Below are 14347 nucleotides of genomic sequence, written 5' to 3' on the forward strand. Positions count from 1 at the left end.
ACAGATGCAAGATACTCAAACACATTGTTCATTAGTCATTAGGGAAATGCAAATTAAGACCACAATGGGATGCCACTATGCATCTATTACAATGGCTAAAGTTTTTTAAAGCGATTATATTGAGTGTTGGTGAAGACATGAAGCAACTAGAACTCTCAGACACTGTTGGCAGGAATGTAATATGATACAGCCACTTTGGAAAATAGTTTAACAATTTCTTAAAAAGTAAACTTAAACCTACCATATAATCCAGCAATTCCACTTCTAGACATGTACTCAAGACAAATGAAAGCATATGTCCAAACAAAGAAAGACTGGTACACAAATATTATTCAAAGCGGCTTTATTTGTAATATCTCAAACTAGAAACAATCCAACGTCCATCAGTGAGGAAATGGATAAACAAAGTGTGGTACATGCAAACTATGGAATACTACTTAGCAATAAAAAGGAATGAGCTGGTGGACAACTTCTGGATTGGTGGTGTGAGGGACCCTGCAGACCCTTTTCCCGGTTGGAATAACCATAACTGTTGGAGATTTTTTTTTATATATGATATATATTCTCCAGAAATTGTCATTAAGGCATACAGCAAATGAAAGAATGTTCACTCAGGAAAATCTACTAAATCTTGGTAAGAATAATAAGAGTTTGTAGCATCTGAACCATGATTCACTCTCTCCCTGCCCCCACCACCTCAACATGATGGAAGCTCCACTGTAGGCAGGTGAAGCTAAGAACACAGGGTTCCTTCTTCTTCCAGCTCCCCGCAAAAGACTCTGTTATCTTCGCTGGACAGGAAGGCCGCCAGCATTTCTCATCCTCTCAGCATTCTGCTGCTGGGACAATTGGTGCCACATGCAAAAGAACACAGCTGAATGCTTCCTTTATATCACATACAAAAGTTAATTCAAAATAGATTAAATACTGAAATGGAAGAACTAAAAGCACAAATCTTTTAGAAGAAAATGTAAGAGTACATCTTCAGGACCTTGGATTTGGCAATAGATTCTTAGATAGGACATCAACGCTTTTGATCAACAACAACAACAACAAGAATATACAAATCGAACTTCATCAAAATGAAAAATCAAAGAATACCCTCAAGGAAATGAAAAGACAACCCACAGAATAAGGGGAAATATTTGCAAATCACATATGAGATTAGGGACTTGGATCTAGAATATATATTTTTTAAAAAAGATTGCAATTCAATAATTAAACACACACACACACACACACACACACACACACACACACACAAACCAGGAGATGCTGGTCAGAGAGGCCAGGCTCTCCTGTGCCCTTTACATGAGGAGCTGCAGTGGTGGTGCCAGTGGGTAGAGCCTATTGCTATACTTTTTCAGCTGCTGCACAAACATAGTCATTGTGCCCCAGAGAAAGCCTCCAGAGAATACAGAAGACAAGGATAGATCCAAAGCAACTAAATAGGAGACCACCAGACTGTCTGCCAGATTGTTAGCAAAACCCACTCCACCAAAACCTGAACCTAAACCAAGAAAAACATCTGCTAACAAAGAACCTGGAACAAAGACTAACAAAGGTACCAAAGGAAAGAGGGAGAGCAAGAAGCTGGAAAGCAAGGGACTGCACCATCTGAAAATGGTGAAACTCTAGCTGAAGGCACCCAGAAAACAGCAGAACGAATTGTCAGAAATTGGAGTTGGTTTTATGTACCCCTTGGGACAACTTTTAAAAGATATTTTTACCAAGTACTTTGTAAATGCTAATTTTTAGGGCATTACTAGTTGGCATGCAAAGACATAAAAGGATGGACATTTTACCTTTTCATGATCATGCTTTTTGGAAATTTCCATCAATCTCAAGTAAAATAAATATCAATTTGATATTGGAAGCTGTGTGTAAAGTTGATGCAGTATTTTGTGCACTTGCTTTAGAAATTGAGTCCTGTGCATGCTGTGGTATTTTTACTGTGCGCATTTGAATTTTTCACACAGTTTTTCTAGAGTAGTAATCAGTGGTGCTTTTTAATCTAGATTTTATGTGATCTTAATGAAACATGAATAGTTGTGGCCATCTGCTGACTATTTGTGGTTTAAAATAAAAGGTTTTCTTGCCTGCAAAAACAAATAAATAAGTAACCCAATTTAAAAAATGGGCAAAGGATCTAACTAAACATTTCCTCCAAAGAAGATGGAAAATAAATGCGTAGATAAATAAACAATAAAACAAGAAAAGATTCTTGACATCCTTAGTCATCAAGGAGATGCAAATCAAAACCACAGTGAGATACATCTTAACCACAAGGATGGCTATGTAAAAAATTCAGATATCCAGATGGTTAACAGACACATGAAAAGATGCTCAGCATCACTCAGCAAAGCATCTGGGAAATACAAATCAAAACCATGATGAGATATCACCTTGCACCTGTCAGAATGGCTCCAATTAACAAGACAGGAAACAACAGATGTTGGTGAGGATGCAGAGAAAGGGGAACCCTTCTTACACTGTTGGTGGGAATACAAACTGGTGAAGCCACTCTGTGAAACAGTATGGAGGTTCCTAAAAAGGTTAGAAATAGAACTGCCCTATGATCCAGCCATCACACTTGCTGGGTATTCATCAAAGAATACAACAACACTAATTCAAAGGCATACATGCACCCCGATGTTTACAGCAGCATTATCAACAATAGCCAAACTATGGAAAGAGCCCAAGTGTCCACTGATGGATGAATGGATAAAGAAGATGCGGTATGTATATATACCAGCCAGCCAGGCACTCCATATATTTCATTTATATATCATATATATATCATTTATATCCTATCTATTAATCTATCTCTATCTCTCAACATTACTCAGCCATCAAAAGAATTAAATCTTACTATTTGCAATGACATGAATGGAGCTGGAGTATATTATGCTAAGCAAAATAAGTCAGTCAGAGAAAGACAAATACCATATGATTTCACTCATACGTGGAATTTAAGAAACAAAACAGATGAACATATGGAAACAGGGATCAAAAAAGGGAGGGAGAGAGGGAAACAAACCATAAGAGACTCTTAATAATAGAGAACAAATTGAGGGTTGATGGAGGGAGGAGGGTGGAAGAATGGGCTAGATGAGTGATGGGTATTAAGGAGGTACTTGTGATGAGTACTGGATATTGTATGTAAGTGACGAAACATTGAATTCTACTCCTGAAACCAATAATACACTATATGTAAACTAACTAGAATTTAAATTACAATTTGGAAGAAAAAAAAGTCAGAAACTAACAAATGCTGGCAAGGCTATATAGAAATCAGAATTCTAACAGATTGCTGGTTGGAATGTGAAATGGTACAATTGCTTGAGAAACAGCTTATCAGTCCTCACAGTTAAACATAGAGTCATCATATGACTTAGCAATTCCTCTCCAAGGTGTCTACCCAGGAGAAATTGAAATATATGTTCATGCAAAAACTTGAACACAAATGTTTATGGCAGCATTATTCATAATAGTTAAAAGGTAGAAACAGCTCAAATGTCCATCAACTGTTGGATGGGTAAACAAAATACGGTATATCCATACAATGCAGTATTATTTGGCCATAAAAAGGAATGGAGGGATCCCTGGGTGGCGCAGCGGTTTAGTGCCTGCCTTTGGCCCAGGGCGCGATCCTGGAGACCCGGGATCGAATCCCACATCGGGCTCCCGGTGCATGGAGCCTACTTCTCCCTCTGCCTATGTCTCTGCCTCTCTCTCTCCCTCTCTCTGTGTGACCATCATAAATAAAAATAAAAAATTAAAAAAAAAGGAATGGAGTATCGATATATGCTACAACATGGATGAACCTTGAAAACATTATGCTACATGGAAAAAGTCATGAAAGACCACATACTATATAATTCCATTCATCTTTTTTTAGTTTTTAAGAAATTTATTTAAGTAACCTCTACACTCACCACGGGACTGGAACTCACAACCCCAAGATCAAGAGTCACATGCTCTTCTGATTGAGCCAGCCAGGTACCCCATATATTCCATTTATATAAAATGTTCACAGTAGGTAGGTCTATAGAGATAGAAAGTAGATTTGTGGTTGCTTAGGGCTGTGGGGTGATAGCTAAAATGTATAGGATTTTTTTGGGGGGGTGACAGAAATGTTCTAAAATGGATTGTAGTGTTGGGTTGTGCATATCTGTGAATATTCTAAAAACCATTGAATTATATATTCTAAATAAGTGAGTTACCTAATATGTGAATTATACCTCAGTGGAGATGTTATTTTTAAAATGCCATATGTATTGAGAATGTTTTAATTGAAAGGAAAGACTGAAATGCCAACCTTGGGTAGCTCAAAGTGGTCATGTTACAGATTATTTTCTTTTGTAATTTTTCCGATTTGGGGAAGAAAAAAGTGATTTCCAGAGAATGAAGAGACCAACAATCAAATGCAATGAGTGAACATTGATCAAATCCTGGATCTCTCCCCACAAAAGCAGATGTAAAATACATTCGGGGAAAATTGGGAGAAATACGAATATGGAATTTGATGATAGTATGGAATTATTCATCCTTTTCTTAGGTTTGTGATGATGACTGTGTAGGAAACTGTTCAGAAGCTACATGCTCAGATGTTAAGTATCATCTAGTGTCATGATAGCTGCAATGTACTTTCAAATGGTTCAGCTTTTTAAAAAAGATTTTATTTATTTATTCATGAGAGACACACAGAGAGAGGCAGAGACATAGGCAGAGTGAGAACAGGCTTCCTGCCGGGGAGCTAGATGCAAGACTTGATCTCCGGACTCCAGGATCACGACCTGAGCCAAAGGCAGACACTCAACTGCTGAGCCAACCAGGTGCCCCCAGATTTTTCTTTTTAACTAGGCTCCATGCCCAACATGGGGCTTGAACTCATGACCCTGAGATTAAGAGCTACATGCTCTACCAACTGAGCCAGCCAGACACCTTCAAATGGTTGAGATTTTTAAAATTTTCTTTTTAAAGATTTATTTACTTGTTTTACAGAGGGGGGAGGGGCAACAGAAGGGAAGGGGAGATAATCCCAAGCAAGCTCCCCACTGAGCATGGAGCCTGATGCAGGGCTTGATCTCACAATGCTGAGATCACAACCTGAGCCCAAACCAAGAGTCAGATATTTAACCAACTGTGCCAATCAGGTGCCCCAGTTCAGATTATTTTTAAAAATGAGAAAGCAATGAGGTAAATAAGGCAAATCATTAATTGTTGAACGCAGGGGAGCATATGGATGCTCATCGTGTACCTCTTTTTTCCTTTGTAGTTTACATTTTCTTAAAAAAAAAAAAACTGAGAGAAATATAACAAACAAATCACTCTGTGGGGCACATAGTAGAGCCTCTCTGGGCTCAGGAAAGTAGAAAAAGACCTGAGGCCTTGGGGAAGGCAGCAGGAGGGGCAAGATCTGAAGTCCTGGAGCTTATCCTTCTGGAAGGGATGTGCTCAGAGGATTGGGCAATGGGAAGATGCCTCTTAAGCTGGCACCAACTCATGTTAGCAAGGTGGCTTTATATGCATTTTTCTCATTTGATCCTCACCACATCTCCATGGGGTAGGCACTGTTATTATGCCCATGTAACAGCTGAAGAACATAAATTTAGAGTTCACTAACTTCTTGGAGATTCTTCCACTGGCCCAAGAACTATGCCCAGGCTCCCTGGAGGCCAGAGAGACCTCAGGATTGTGTCCCTAGGATCAGCCTGTGGACAGGCCCTGGCTTTGGGGAAGAAATGAGGCGTCAGAAATGAGGACCTCAGATGGGTAGCTTGACTCAGAGGAAGTGGGGTTAGAGTTTGACGTAGGGGCTCTAGTCCTGCCAGCACTGGGGGGTCAAAGCAGGACTTATGGGGTGGCTGTGTTCGCCACAGGTATCTGGGGCTGTGACCCTTCTGCTCTCATACTCGTATGTCTACTTTCCTCCGCTGTCACCCTCAAGCTTACACACATAAACTCACTCCTCCATGCCTTGGCACAGGCTCTTCCTTGAGTTGAGAATGCCCTCAGTAATTTGCTTCTGTAGGCAATTGTCTGAGAACCAGCTCCCCGTGTCTAGCCCTGGGCTTCTACCTCCACGTCCCCGGTCTCCATTAGATCATGATCAACTTCTTGAGGTTCTCCAGTGTCTGGCCCCACACTGGCCCAGAAGCTAGCCAGTGAGAATTGCCATGATGGTAATTCCTCTCCTCCATGGCCCTGTGGTGTTCAGACCCCCTCCTCTGCCCCAGACTTGCTGCTGTCACTTCACTGAGTGAAGGCTCATACTGGGAGCCCCAGTGGGACTCCACCGATTGGGCCCCAGGTGGCGCTGTCAGCCCAGGCAAGAGCTGGGAGCCTCTGGGGTCCCCAGAGCCTCAGCTCTGGTGCAAGCTGCCAAACCTTACATTCCAGAGCTTCTTTTCCTCATCCCATCCAGTGTGTCCACACTTGATTTGAAAACTCAGGATGTCAGGGCTAGACTGACAGTTGAAATCCTCCTAATCTCCAGATGTAGAGGAACAGCCATCCTCTCAAGGGCACACAGCTGAACTGAGAAAGCCCAGATCTCCCAAGAGGTCTAGGGTAGGCAAGCAACCCCCTAGGAACCAGTCATTTCTCTCAGACTCTGCCACAATTGGCAGCTATACAATGGGACAGCCCCTTTCATTCTCTGGGTCCAAGTCTACTAGCAGCGTCCTGTGGATAGTAAACTGGAAAAATGGCCAGAGTGCTGGGTTTTTTTTTTTCCCTCTTCTTCTTCTTTTCTTTTTTTTAAAAGTAATCTCTACACCCCATGTGGGACTCAAATGCATGACCCTAAAGTCAAGATTCACATGCTCTTCCAATTGAGCCTGCCAGGCACCCCAGAGTGCTGAGTTCTGATCACGATTCTGGTCGATTCCGGTCCTGGCCAGCTGCTTCGGCCTGTGTCCACCTGCCCTGAGCCTCAGGGACTCTGGCTATGAAGTGGGGGCTGGACCTGAAGCTGCAAGAGTCCAGGATCTCCCCTGGGTTACAGAGGCCTGGGTGTGGGGCAGGCGCCTTGGCCAAGGACAGGCTGCTCCAGAAGCTGCCAGACGGGAAGCATTTATTTTCCAGGAGCCGGAAGGGGTGGTGGAGCCCAAGGCCAGCCCATGCAACCACAATGGACCCTTGTGTGGAAGTTTAGCTTGGACCCACCCATGAGCCCAGCCTCTGGACCAGGGTGGGTCCTCTCTGATCTGTAGTCAGACCCAGTTCCCAAAAACCTTACTGTAGGTAGGCCCAAAATCAGGAGTGTGAGATGGGATCCAGGTCTGGCTCCGGAATTATGCCTACAGGCTTGTCACCAGTGCCCAATTTCCACCATCAGCCTTCCTGGAATCTGTTTGCCTAAATGACCTCACACAAAATGAGAAAGCCTGTCTTCCCCACCAGGCGGGAGCCCAAGAGGACAAGAGCAAGTTTTCTCCTCCTCAAGCCAACTAATGGAGCACAGGATGACTGGTGGGCCAGCCTGCTTCAGGGTGGATAAAGATTCTGGCTAAGGAGCCCTCGAGGACACCCTGGCTCTAGTCCTGGCTAAGCTTTTGTTTCCTCCCCAGCCAATGACATGGAAAGAAGTTTGGTAATACTTATTTGAAGGGACCCACACACTGGTCGGGGAACCTTCAAAAGCATTTGGCCCATCTTCTGCGTTGAGAAGACTCCACCCAAACCCAGCGGGCTCCCCTCATTCTCCCCTGATCCTGCAGGCTCCCAATCACACTTGTTCCTGGAGCCCTGCCTCAAGCTCTGAGCTGCCTCTGAGGCATCCCTCAAGGAAGCCTTTTTGGATATGTTTGCAGGCTGCACACAGTTTTCCTTTCTTTGGCCTCCTATGGTTTGGTATCTATCACTCCTCAGAGCATAGGATCCTGACCACCTAATGTTCACTGTCATCTCAGCAGCTGTTGCTGGGACTCCTGCTGGGACCAGCCTCCCCAGGGGGACACTTCACATCAGCCATCTCTGTGGGGTCCAGCAACTGTCTTAAGCATGAAAGGAAATGATGCATGTGAAGGTGCTGTATATAAACCGTAAAGCACCATATCACAATGAATGGCTAGTATTAACTCATTGGAAATTTAAAAAAGAAATGCAAGATCCTATTCTTGGATCAATTTTAAAAGGCTTGGGACCTGAGATGACAAGAACACAGTGGGATGTGGTCAGCACAAAGGTGGATTTGATGTCTGGCTGTATTAGTAGAGGCATAAAGCCTAGAAAATAGGAGGAGAATAACCAGCTCTTCTTCGTAGCTTTGTGCCCATTTCTCAGGAATGGCTTAGGCACTGATGCCCCTGGCCAGGTAGTTTCAGACCCAAAGCAGAGAATATGCAGAGTCACAGTCCTAGGGCAGCTAACTTTGGGCCACAAAGGAGACCCTGGGGATGTCCCAGGACCCTGGTCTCAGGTCAGAGTGAGGAGGGCAGTCCCGCAGCAAAAGGGGCAGCTTCTAGAGATAGGCAGTGAGGGTATGAGAGCAGGGTTGGATGAACCTCATTGGGAAGTCTGTTGAGAGGATTCCTCTCTTGGGGTAGATTGGCAGCTTGGGAGACCTCTCCGTGTTAGAGCTGTGAGAGCATCTAAATTCCTAAATCAATCTAGGAATCTGAGTTTCTGAGGCCAGGGGTGCTTGGCCCCAAGCCACTTAGTAAGGAGTATCTCAGCAACACCAGAAACTATGCCGTCAGCTATTTGTTTTGTGTGGTTTTGTTGCAGGGTGTGGATCAATACACCTTAAAAAAAAAAAAAAAAAAAAAAAAAAAAAAAAAAAAAAAACCCACCCTGTCAGTGGGAGGCAGGATCCTGCTGTCCCATGGTCATATCTGTTTATCTTTATCACTGGTATAACCGAGCTGCTGGGAGCCTGGGCAGTGCCTGGAGTTTGCCCCTGGCTTCCCCAGCCACTTCCTTGCATTGTCAGCCCTGGGTCCCAAACCCCACCTAGCCTGGTTAAGAATGAGAACACAGGCTTTGGAAATAGTGGACATGGGCTTGAGTTTCTGTGCTGCCATCTCTCAGCTGTGTGGCTTCGGGCAAGTTGCTTTGCCTTTCCAAACCTCTGTTCTCTGGTTTGTTAAACATGGACAAGAACATCGATCTCCAGAGTTTTGGGGATTGGAAAGAATATGTGTCAAGGACCTGGTACATAACAGATGTTCAGTAAATGTGAGCTCCTTTCTCCTCTCCTTGGGAGACATTGCTTGGGCTAGGGGTCGGGACACCTGAGTCTAATGAGTGGGTTTTGTTGCTCTCTGGCTGCCTGACCTTGGGTAAGTCCCTGCCCCTCTCTGACACTTTGTTACCTGAGAAATAAGGCAGAGACAGTCTCTCCACAGGCTCTTTCCCCAGTCCCAGATAGAACATTGCCTGCTGGGTTTCACTTGCCTGAGTGGGAAAAGGAAATGCTCTAATCAGGGAGGTAAGACCCTGGTTTGAGGCTGGACCTGCCCTGACACACTGGATGGTCTAGGACATGCCATCTTTCCTTCTAGACTTTAGTCTTCCTTTCAATGTAATGGGTTGGGTGCCATGGGTCTATAGCTCCTTTGTCTCTGATGATCCAGGATCCTGTAATCCTTGACAGGGTCAGGGAAAGTTCCAGGCAAGCTCCCTGTCCACAGGTGCCCTTCTCTTTCTCCCTACCTATACCAATCATCTCAGGTCCCATGCTGATTGTGGCAGGATCCACCTTGTATCCAGCCCCCATGGTCCTTCTTTCCACATCTCATCTAAGACCCCGAGACTCTCTGTTCCCTTCCTAATATCCCATGTACCTCCAAGTCCCTCCAGGCTGTTCTTCCCTGAAATCATGAAGTTTCCTCTGATAGGGAGTCATCTTGGCTCCTTTCCACTCATCTAACAAGAATAGAAAGAAAGCTTGTGTGAAGAAAGCCTCCCCAAGTAATGGACAACACTTACAAGTACACAAGCACACTGCCTGCATTCTCACCATCATAGAGACAAGGCTTTCCCTAAGGCTCTGCAGAAAAATGCAAGTTTTGAGTTGGGCCTATAGCACTGTGCATGTTCTTGGAGAAGTAGCCAGAGCACTTCAGAGGGTCCTGGACTTTGGTGTCACACACCTCAGCATGTGAAATGAGATACTGGGTTGGTCTGGCTCCAGATGGCTGGCAAATGGCAAGATCAGAGCATTACACGCATTGGATGAGCTATAGAGGTCAATATAGAACAGTGAGAGGCCATCACATCTGCTGGAAGCCAAGCCTCCTGCTCAATAGGCCCTGCTTGTGGGGCCATGCCCAGATACCACCCTCCTGTGGGAAGATGGTTGCCCACATGGGGAGGCCTGGTTTACCCTGCTGGTTTACCCTCTGGTGGGGCCCCACTGCTTCCTGGATCTGATTCTCCTCCTGGAGAGGCAGCCAAAGAACTCAGGGCTCTCCTTCTCAATAGGATGCTGATTCTGTTGGCTACCTGGTTCCCAGGTCTGGCCAGGGAGACCCTCCACCCCCAGAGACTGGGGGCTCTCTCTGAGCACCCATAGTACTCAGCCTTATTTCTCATGGACTAGCTCACCACATTGTGCATGGCAGTCAGTATACTCCCCAGCCCAAGTTCTCCTAGGGCAAGGGGATTGAGTCATCTTGATCCCCACAGTCCATTTTAGGGCCTGGCACAAAACAGATACCAACTTGTTTCTCCCATCTATGCCCTATTTTGAGTCCTCCCGGTACTGACCCATAAAGGCCCTAGCAGGGATCTCCTTCCAACAGAAACAAAGAGGTCCTAGAGTAGGCAGTCCTTAGCTACAGATGATGGAATGTGAATGTTGGCCTCAGGGCAGGATTCATTCCAGGGAGTGGGATGTCAAGGGCCCTGTGGGGTCCCACCAATCCTTCTGATTACGGCCCCAACCCACTCTCTGCGTGGATCCTGGGCTCTAGCCCACCCAGACAGACTGTCTGAGAACCGCTGGACTTCTAGGAATTCCATCTCAGTGCCAAGCCTGTTGCTATTTCCACTTCTTGGATGCTCTCTTCATCCCCTGCTCCCTGGAAACCTTCTTAGTTCCAAAGGCCACTGACTATGGGACACAGAGGTGAACTTTCCTCTCTGAGTTCTCCAGCACTCCCCATTTTTTCTGCTTACTGGCTCACCTGGCCTCTGAGTTATTGGTGCTGTTTGTCTTATCTGTCTCAGGAGGCTGCTCTGAGAGAAAGCAAATACCAGCCTCTGCAGCCTCAACGCCCCTGTCTGTAAAATGGGGACAGTGATCCCTACCCTCCCAGGCTGATGTAAGGATTGAATGACATTAATCAGGTCAGAGCCCAGTAGAGTCATCTCAGCTGTCCACGCACATAGTAGGAGGTGAGGCATAGCCAATTTGCACCAAAGATGCAAAGGCCTCAGGGCTGGGGTTCTTAGCCCTGTGGAAAGACTTGATTAAGCAGCTGAACAACTCACCCCACCTCCCAGATAAGGGATGTGGGAGGCCAAGGGGAGAGGGCAGGCACATTATAACATCTCCAGGTGTGGGCAGAGTGAGGACTGCTAACCCCCATTGGGCACTAGTTATGTGCCTGGCCCCATGCTAAGTGCACGACAGGCTCCATCTCATCCACACACGCCAGTTGACAGGATCCTGGAGGAGTTATAGCTGGCACTCAGTTCTTTCCACTGACCCCACCCTACACTGGTGATGCCATGATACCTAAAGGCAGATGAGTATTAATTTTTTTTTAGATGAGTATTAATTTAAATGTATAATCCTAGGGGTGCCTGGGTGGCTTAGTTGGTTGAGCCTCTGCCTTTGGAATGGTCATGATCCCAGAGTTCTGAGATTCAGCCCCATATCCGGCTCCCTGCTTGGCGGGAAGCCTGCTTCTCCCTCTCCCTCTCCCTCTGCCTGCTGCTCCCCCTGCCTGTGCTCTCCTCTCTTTGCCAAGTAAATAAATAAAATATTCAAAAAAATGTATAATCCCAGATGTGAGGCTTTGCCACACAGTAAAAATGAATCTACAGCATAAAAAATGAACCTGTGGGGCAGCCCCGGTGGCGCAGTGTTTTAGCGCCACCTGCAGCCCGGGGCGTGATCCTGGAGACCCGGAATCGAGTCCCACGTTAGGCTCCCTGCATGGAGTCTGCTTCTCCCTCTGCCTGAGTCTCTGCCTCTCTCTCTCTCTCTCTGTGACTATCATAAATAAATAAAAAATAAAATTAAAAAAAAAACGAACCTGTTAAAAAACAAACTTTATTTTGGAATCGTTTTAGATTTATAGAAAAGTCACAAAGATAGTGTAGAGGGATCCATATACCCTTTCCCCAGCTTCCCCCCTTTCCCCAGCTGTTTTTAATATCTGATGTTCTTCCCGTGCCTTTAACACAACTCAGAAACTGACATCAGTAATTACTGTTAACTACACTGTGGACTTTCATTGGATTTCACCATTTTTCCGAGTAATGTCCTCTTTTGTGCCAGAAACCAATCCAAGGTACCACATTTAGTCACCTTGCTTCCCCACTTTGGCCCATAACAGGAAAATTGACTTTTTAGCTGGTTTCTTATGGGAAACAGAGAAAATGGCTTTTTTTTTTTCTTTCTTCCTTTCTTTCTATCTTTTGTGTGTGTGTGTGGCTTCTTTCACTTTCTCTTTCACAATTTTACTTCAGAAAAATACACACACACACACACACACACACACACACACACACACACACACGACTTTTCTCCCTGTAGCAGTCCATTCCTGCTCCCCCTCCATCCTGGTGCCCATCCAGCATCAGGTCCCTGGACTCCCTGTAGGAGTGCTGGCGCTCCCTACATCTTCCTGCAGGGATATTTAACTCTGCTCTGCCACTCTTATGGACCCATTAACATTGTCTTCAACCATCCACAGGCTCTTATTCTGGGAATCATAAAACACCTGGAATTTTAGTTTTAGTTCCACTTTCTTCCGGGGGCAGAAATTCTATGCTCTCGGAGGAGCGAATGGGGAAAATCCGTAATGCAATACTTCCCCAAATTCATCTTCCCTTCCTTCTTCCCTGTAATACCTACATCCCGTTTGGGAACTCTGTGGTTCCAGGGAAGCTAACTTCAGGGGTGCAAATATGACCCAAACTTGACTAATCAGACATTTGGTCTCTTGACCACAATGATTGGTTCAGGAGTGGCCTCATCACCCAAGACGGCCTACTCAGAGGGAATCTCAGGACTTTCTTTTTTTTTTTTTTTTTTTTTCCTCAGGACTTTCTTGGGCATTCTGAGGTGAATGCAAAGGTGCTGCCTCTGCTCAAGGTCGGTGGAATGGCCAGTGGCCATTTTGTTACTGCAACTTGTTGTTGAGGAGTTTTAACCTGTTAAGGTAGACAGCTGAAGCAATCCTGAGTCCCCTGGTCACTCCCTTGACTCTTTTTATATTTATTTATTTATTTATTTATTATATTTTTAATTTTATTTTTGTGTGTGTGTGTGTGTGTGGCTCACCTCCAGCTTTATAAAGCAAGGTCAACTTGGTTTCAGTAAGTTTCAAGTTACTTGCTATATAATGGGTTTGAAACAGTGTCTGGTGTTATACAGTGGGTATGGATTTAAGTGGAAGAAATTATCCCATTCACAATCATAGTAAGATAAGATCCTAAATATTTCCTATAAATAGATACACCACAATTTTTTTTATTGGAGTTCAATTTGCCAACATATAGCATAACACCCAGTGCTCATCCCATCAAGTTTCCCCCTCAGTGCCTGTCACCCTCTTGACTCTTTTTTAATATCATAGGTGGGGGTTTTATAACTTTCTGGTCTCATTCAGTTATTAAAACTCAGACCAGTCCAATTTAAAGCTTTTATCAGCTATCTGAATCACAACTGTCCCCCATCCCTACCCAGGTTAGAACTGTGACTACAGCAGGGTTGGTGAGAGGACGGACCACTCCTGGGGTGAGGAGGAAGCTTCATGAAACCTCCTGCCACCCTGATCTCCCTCTGCAGTGGAAAGGATTTCCTGACCTTATTCTGGGTATTTCTGCCTGTGGTGGCCTCTATGGTGTGGTGGTCTCCAAAGAGGAGATATGTGTGATTTCTTCAGTGCTGTTCAGCTCTAATCCCCGCCCCCTGATTGCCAAGGACTTCTATAGATGCGGCGACCTGGCTTCCTGACCATCTGTCTATCCCTGCCCCTCCTCTAACCCTTATGCTCTGTCACATGGAGCTGTGGAAGTAGGAGGAACTGGGCAGGGTAGACTCATTGTTTTTTTCCTCCCAGGCCCACCATATCCTGGTCCTGACAAGCTTGCTCACATCGGCCCTTTCATGAACCTCCAACCTTCAGAACTCTCTGGTTTACTATCTATGTTCACAGAC

General features: G+C 45.1%; 1 pseudogene; it reads left to right on the plus strand.

The window, feature by feature from the left end:
* The first annotated feature begins 425 nt into the window (after positions 1 to 425).
* LOC111091464 lies at positions 426 to 14143 on the plus strand (annotated as a pseudogene).
* The last annotated feature ends 204 nt before the right edge of the window (positions 14144 to 14347 follow it).

Source organism: Canis lupus, chromosome 21, assembly GCF_011100685.1.
Source record: "Canis lupus familiaris isolate Mischka breed German Shepherd chromosome 21, alternate assembly UU_Cfam_GSD_1.0, whole genome shotgun sequence".
In the NCBI taxonomy this organism is placed as follows: domain Eukaryota; kingdom Metazoa; phylum Chordata; class Mammalia; order Carnivora; family Canidae; genus Canis; species Canis lupus.